Source organism: Canis lupus, chromosome 25, assembly GCF_011100685.1.
Source record: "Canis lupus familiaris isolate Mischka breed German Shepherd chromosome 25, alternate assembly UU_Cfam_GSD_1.0, whole genome shotgun sequence".
Lineage (NCBI taxonomy): Eukaryota > Metazoa > Chordata > Mammalia > Carnivora > Canidae > Canis > Canis lupus.
Window position 1 is genome coordinate 40,806,653 of NC_049246.1, and position 6,341 is coordinate 40,812,993.

At 40.3% G+C, this 6,341-nt stretch overlaps 1 non-coding gene across 1 annotated transcript; it reads left to right on the forward strand.

Annotated features, from left to right (window-relative positions):
• Positions 1-2,343: 2,343 nt before the first annotated feature.
• On the forward strand, positions 2,344-2,562 carry LOC119865996. The gene has a single exon (XR_005378947.1). It is a non-coding gene; the product is annotated as a small nucleolar RNA U89 (small nucleolar RNA).
• Positions 2,563-6,341: the final 3,779 nt, after the last annotated feature.

The following is a 6,341-nucleotide window of genomic DNA, read 5'->3' on the forward strand; positions in this document are numbered from 1 at the left end:
TGAATCTTGAAGAGAGAGACAGAGAGCCACGGCTTGCTAAGGGATTAGAGTTATGCACTTTTAAAACATATTTATTTGACACAGGGTGAGAGAGAGAACAAGCATAAGCAGGGGGAGGGGCAGAGGGAGAGAGAGAGAAGCAGACTCCCAGCTGAGCAGAGATCCTGAAGTGGCGCTCGATCCCAGGACCTTGGGATCATGACCTGATCTGAAGCAGATGCTTAGCCACTGAGCCACCCAGGTGCCTTAGAGTTCTGCATTTAGTCCTGCAAAATCTGGGTGTGCTTGATTCTTCCCAATTCATTATCTGTTTGCTCACATAAGTTCTTTGTCTAGTCTAGCTTATATAATATGTCTGCATCTGCCATTTCTGGTCTCTATACTTTTTGCTTCCTGAATTTCCATCCTGCCAACTCAGCTTCTTCCCTGATCACCATGGGTGGACGTGCTTTCTCCTTATGCAGAATTCCATAGCAGTTGTTGTCCATCATGGCCCACTCTTTATGTTGCATGCTTTACTTCCCCAACCAGATGGTTCATTCATTCACTTACTCAATTGCTAAGTATTTGTTGGTGCCTTCTAGGGACCATGCATGTTGCTAGGTACTGGGATTCATAATGAATAACACCGATACCTCTGCCTTGAAGGTTGGGGTGTATTAATATTCAGTCAGGGAAACAGAATTGGTAGGAGATCTATATTAAGAGATTTAATGCAAGGCTCAGATGCTTTAGGGGCTCAGGGGAAAAGTCTGAAAGCCTCAGGGCAGGCCATCAGGGTGAGCTCGGTGAAATTCTCAGGTGCAAGCTGAAGGGGCTGTTCATGGGTAGACTTGAGAAGCCTCGGTTCTGCTCTTAAGAATTTTTAACTCATTGGATCAGGCCCATTCAGATGACTTCACATTCCTTACTTAGGGTTAGTTGATTTTGACTTTATTTATTGTTTTAAGATTTATTTACTTATTTGAGAGAGAGAGAGAGCAGGGAAAGGGGTAGAAGGAGAGGGAGAAGGAGAGAAGAAGATTCCCCATAGGAGCATGGAGCCCAACTCCAGGCTTGATCTCAGGACTCTGAGGTCATGACCTGAGCTGAAATCAAGAGTCAGACACTTAAGTGACTGAGCCACCACCCAGGAGCCCCTGATTATGGACTTTAATCACCCCTACGAATTACCTTTACAGCACTTTGCATAGCAAGTGTTTGATTGAATAACAGGGGACTGTTGACACATAAAACTGACCATCACAGGGAAAAACATTAACTAAATTATGTAAATATATCACAATAAGTTTCAGGAAGGAGAAAGGATTTCTATTTTCTTTTGTTTAGCTGGAAGTTTAGAGTTAAATTTAATGTTCAGTTTTAAAACTTAACTTACAAGACTGTATCCCAGGAGCTTGATACAACTATCAAATTCACTGAATCTCAAACTAGAAATCTTGATAAAAGATACTAATGCCTGAACCCTAATCTGGGCTAATGAAATTGAAATCTCTGGAGGTTAGGGCTCTGGCACTGGCATTTTGGAAAAATTCTCCCACATAATTCTAACACATAGCCAGACCTAAGAACAGCTGCTCTCAGGACCTTGAATTTCCTAGTTGTCTTGTTTCATACATGTTTTGATATTGATAAAATTTTCATTACCCTTGGAAGTAAATACCTCTATAAATTAGAACTAGTTATTTTAGTTAAAGAATTAGTGCTTACTGAAGCCACTGAAATAAAGACTTGAAGTTACCTTCCTGGATTATGGACCTGTCACAGGCAAGGGCCATGTGTTAGTTAGCCATCTTGGGATAGATAAGGTCAACTGCAATTAAATAAAAAAAAAAAAACCTCACAATTCTCAGGAGTTTAATAAATAGAAATTTATTTCTCACTTATGCAAAGCCTGCTATTGGTCTAGGCAAATGTCCAGGGCAGCCATTCTCTCTGAATGGCTTATTAATAGGATCTAGTTAATTTGGTTTAGTATCTCTCTGCATTTAGCTCGATAACTGGCAAATAGTAAGAGCTTATCAGATATTCAGGGAATTCACATACGTCTTTTTCTTCTCTTTCAGAGAGATGGTGTGTGATTTTGTGTGTGTGTGTGTGTGTGTGTGTGTGTGTGTGGTGGATCTACTTTTCCAAATCTCCAGGCAGATGCTTCTCAGCTCATTAGCTCTGCAGGTTTAAGCTTCTCAGATTCATGGTGCCTGGGAGTGGAAGGACGGAGCCCTATCACTGTGAGGCCTGTGTGATCCCAACTGCAGTGACAGGATTGGTAAAGAGAAGCTCCCTATGATACCACAGACACCCAACTACCCACTGACCCTCATCTCTTCAGACTTTCTCTTTTAGACCAAATAAAAAGGCAAAGAAGCCTTCCAGAAAGTCCCCCATTAAAAAGTCTACTTGTTTCGGGGGGGGGGGGTGCCTGAGGCCTGGCTCTCACTGTAAGGCAGATCAGTAGCACTGATGGCCTTGCCTCCGGTTCCTGGAAGCTTCCTGCACGGGGGCCTACAGGTGGGGACCAGAGTGGGACCAGGCATGAGCCATCTGAGCACAGCCTTGACAGCCCAGAGAGGGGCTAGAGAAGTAAAGATGGGGCCAGGATTGAGATTGGGCCTTGTGTGAACTCTTAACCCCAACCTTCTCACTTTGGAGGAACCCTGAGCAACAACTCTGGCTAGATCGAACTGCACAAGATCCAGGCAGCCCAGAATATCTCCAAGACAATCGCTACATTGCAGAACCATATCTATCTCACTGATGACAACCTTGTCCTGAACCTACAGGATGAAAGTTTTACTCGGGGCAGTGACAACCTCATTAAGGGTAAGAAATGAGCCTGGTGACCAGGAACTCCACTCCAGAAAAGAAGTGGATCTGTTTCTCCTCTGATTTTTGAGGTGCCAGCTTGGGGTGTAGCATACCCCCCATCACACCCCCAGTATCATGCGATGGTCCCTTCTACATCCGTCCTCCCAAACCTTCATGGGTGAACAGAGCCAGACCAAAATTCTGGGGGAATGATTTTGCTCCTCCCTGTGTTGGCCAGAGGTGTTGGGACAGTGTGATTTCTGAGTGAGTGATTTCCTACAGTGTTGGTTCTTCTCTCCAGGTTGGGTGCAAGAACCACTATCCTCGGAATTCTTAATAAATTTTTATTACTTATACTAAAAAATAAAAAGTCTATTTGCAATGAACCTGGCTAGGTTCTGTGGAGAATCAGTAATGTAGTCCCAGGATTACTTCCCTGGTCTGATATGTACCACTGGGCAGCACTGTCACCACACATTCCAGATCTGAAGATCTGAAGCTTGCTTATAAAAGAGGATGGGCTTCCCTATGGTCAGGGCCTCTCAAGAATCTTACCAGTGACCCGCAAGCTTCTGCATTTCCCAGGGCTTCCTATGTGAGATGTAGCTACCTCATCAGAGAGGTTTACTAATAGGCTTCTAGAGGGTGAACAACCCGTGAACCTCTCTCCAGGACAGATGAGAATGAGAACATTTCTATAACAGAGTGGCATAGCGGCAGACACATCTTTATCCAGATGTTAAATTTTCATTGGAAATAGTTGATTTATATTTAGATCTCATAAAATTTCCAGTTGAAAAGTTTAGACTCACATATCTAAATTGTCCCAACCATATTTAAAAGTTGCTCAATAACTAAATTGAATACCAAGTAATCATTTTCCTTTCTAAAGTTTCACCCACATTGATAGACGTGGCTTATCTTTATTGGAAGAATTGATTTGGCTTTGAGGCAAAAGCATCTGTTTCAAAATTACATTTGTCCAAGTTAAATAAATTCATTAATCCTGCTAACAACTCTGTATTGTTAGCATCAAATTAATAAGTAAAATCAAAACTTCACTTTCTCAAGTCACACTGCCCACATTCCAAATACTCAATAGCCATAAATGACTACCAGCTACCACATTGGAAAGTGTCGGTATTGAAGCTATCATCTCTGAATAATGCAATCAGATGGACTTACAACAGTTATTCTGTAGCCAAATCAAGGCAGTGGCCAAAGCCAAGGTGGTTAACAGCATTTACTTTTCCTTTGTCTGACTTGGAAATCTTGCATTTTATGGGTAGACTGACTAGTTTGTCTTGAGCCATGGAGCTGCCTCCATGGTAGTCTGGGGGCTTGCACCTATCACCCAATGTCTTTTGTGTGAGGGAAACTTAAATATTTGTTTAACGATTGTCAAGTTCATCCACTGCTTATTTGAATCTTCACTTATTTCACCTTGAGAGAATTTTTTTTAACATCTACTCAAAGAAAAGGAAGATTGAAGTACTCATTAACTCTTTCAATTTGCTGCATGAACTTGATACTCTTTTTACATAAATTTGGTGTTGACATTTCTAAAATGGTACCACCTAAAAGCAAATTAAGACAAGACCAATGAAGCATTCTAGGCAATATTTGAAATTGGGCCTCCTGACTTTGTTTTTTGGCCTAGTTCATGTTTTATTTTTTTATTTAATTCATTTGGAAGTTATGTCAAAGAGGAGCTTATTGTGAATTCAAAGAAATTTTCAGCTTGAGGCACCTTTTTTTTTTTTTAGATATCTGGTTTGACAAATGCATGGTTTTGATTTTTAAATATGATGTTAATACTTAACTCTATCAAAATACACAATGACAAATGTGTTGCCACGTGGAAACTGCCCTAAGTTACTTTAGCAATCTCTTTTGATAAATCTTCAGCCACTTGTGTATATTATTAAAAGATGAAACAATAGTAAAGATGTAATTTTAACTGGGCTAAAGTCTTTAGCTCTAAAATAAGGAAGACAGATGAATAACAGGAGTTTTAGATACAGCTTGGTCTGACCAATGAGCCATCACAGAGCTCTAGAAGATTGTTCTTTTGTGCTTGGGTCTTCTGATGAAAGTCTCCAGTTTGAAGCAATCAATCCATGGACTATTGTTTATGCTTCTGCCATAATTCTGCAGGGGCCATTTTGTATCAAGAGCTAGCATTTCCTCATAGGGAATATCCAAATCATATACACTCACCCACCCACCCACCCACCCACACAGACACACACTTCATGTAATTATAAAATTGCGCATGATAAAAGAAATATATCATTAACCACAATAAAAGAGAAAAAAAGAGGCACAAAGAACGTCTAGCCTTTGTGTATTGTAGTTTTTTATAAACAAGAGTGCTTCTCTGGGGACCTTGTGCTTAGCTTTGGTGTTCCCAGGATGCCCGAGTACAGTGATGCTTAGGTGTTTACTTAACAGTAAAAGTGGTGTCCAAATGAAATCTATCAGGCAGCCAAGTTCATCATCAAAGGTTAAACTTCTTACAGGGCCCTTAGAGGAAATTTTATGCAGGATTGTGAAAGTTAACACTTCCATACTCCTTTTGCTTGAGCCTAACAATCTTCAGATTTTCTCTTGGTGTTCATATTGAGATCTGAACCGAGAGGCATATATAAACCAATCACAAATTCTATTTATTGCCAGAAGAAGGATGCTCAAATGGCAACTCTAACATATTTTTCCTTTTTGCAGGAATAATTGATTAGAGTAGAAACATCTACAGGGCAGGTTTCTTCATAAGGGCCACCTCTTCTTTTCCATGAAAGAAAATATATTTGCAGGGGTGCCTGATGGCTCAGCGGATTGTCTGACTCTCGATTTCTGCTCAGGTCATGCTCTCAGGCTCGAGAGATGGAGCTCCTTGTGAGGCTCTGAGCTCACCAGGAGTCTGCTTGAGATGTTCTCCCTCTGCCCCTCCCCCTGCTCATGTTCAGTCTCACTCTTTCTCTCTCAAATAAATAAATAAATCTTAAAAAAAAGTTTAAAAAATATATTTGCAGACCAGGAATGACAAGGGGTTTGAGGGGCTGGAAGATCCCCCACCTTTGCCAAAAGACCTATTAACTAAACACAAATGGTCTATAATGTCAGTGTGTTTTTGCCTTAAGATTTTTTTTTCCTACTAAATTGCACTTTCTATATGGAAATGCTGGAGCAGTCAATGTTTGCATGCTCGATTGATTATCTGTTATAAAATATGTATTTTCCTAAGCCCAGCTGAGTATGTTATAAAATATATTTTTTCATTAACAATTTCCAGTATAAAAAAGTATTCTTTGAGTTCAGAGTTTTGCTGAGAACATTTTGCTGAGAAAGTGTACTTTTCAGTATTTAAAGTAGATTCTTTGTGACTTTAAACTTACCATATTGGTGCTGAATAATTATTTCCAAGAATGCTGGACAAGCATCAGCATGTGGTACCGCTGAGATAAGTAAATGCACTATTGTTCTAGGAAGATCAGCTTTGTGAATTATGTTTCCACAAGTAATTATTAATA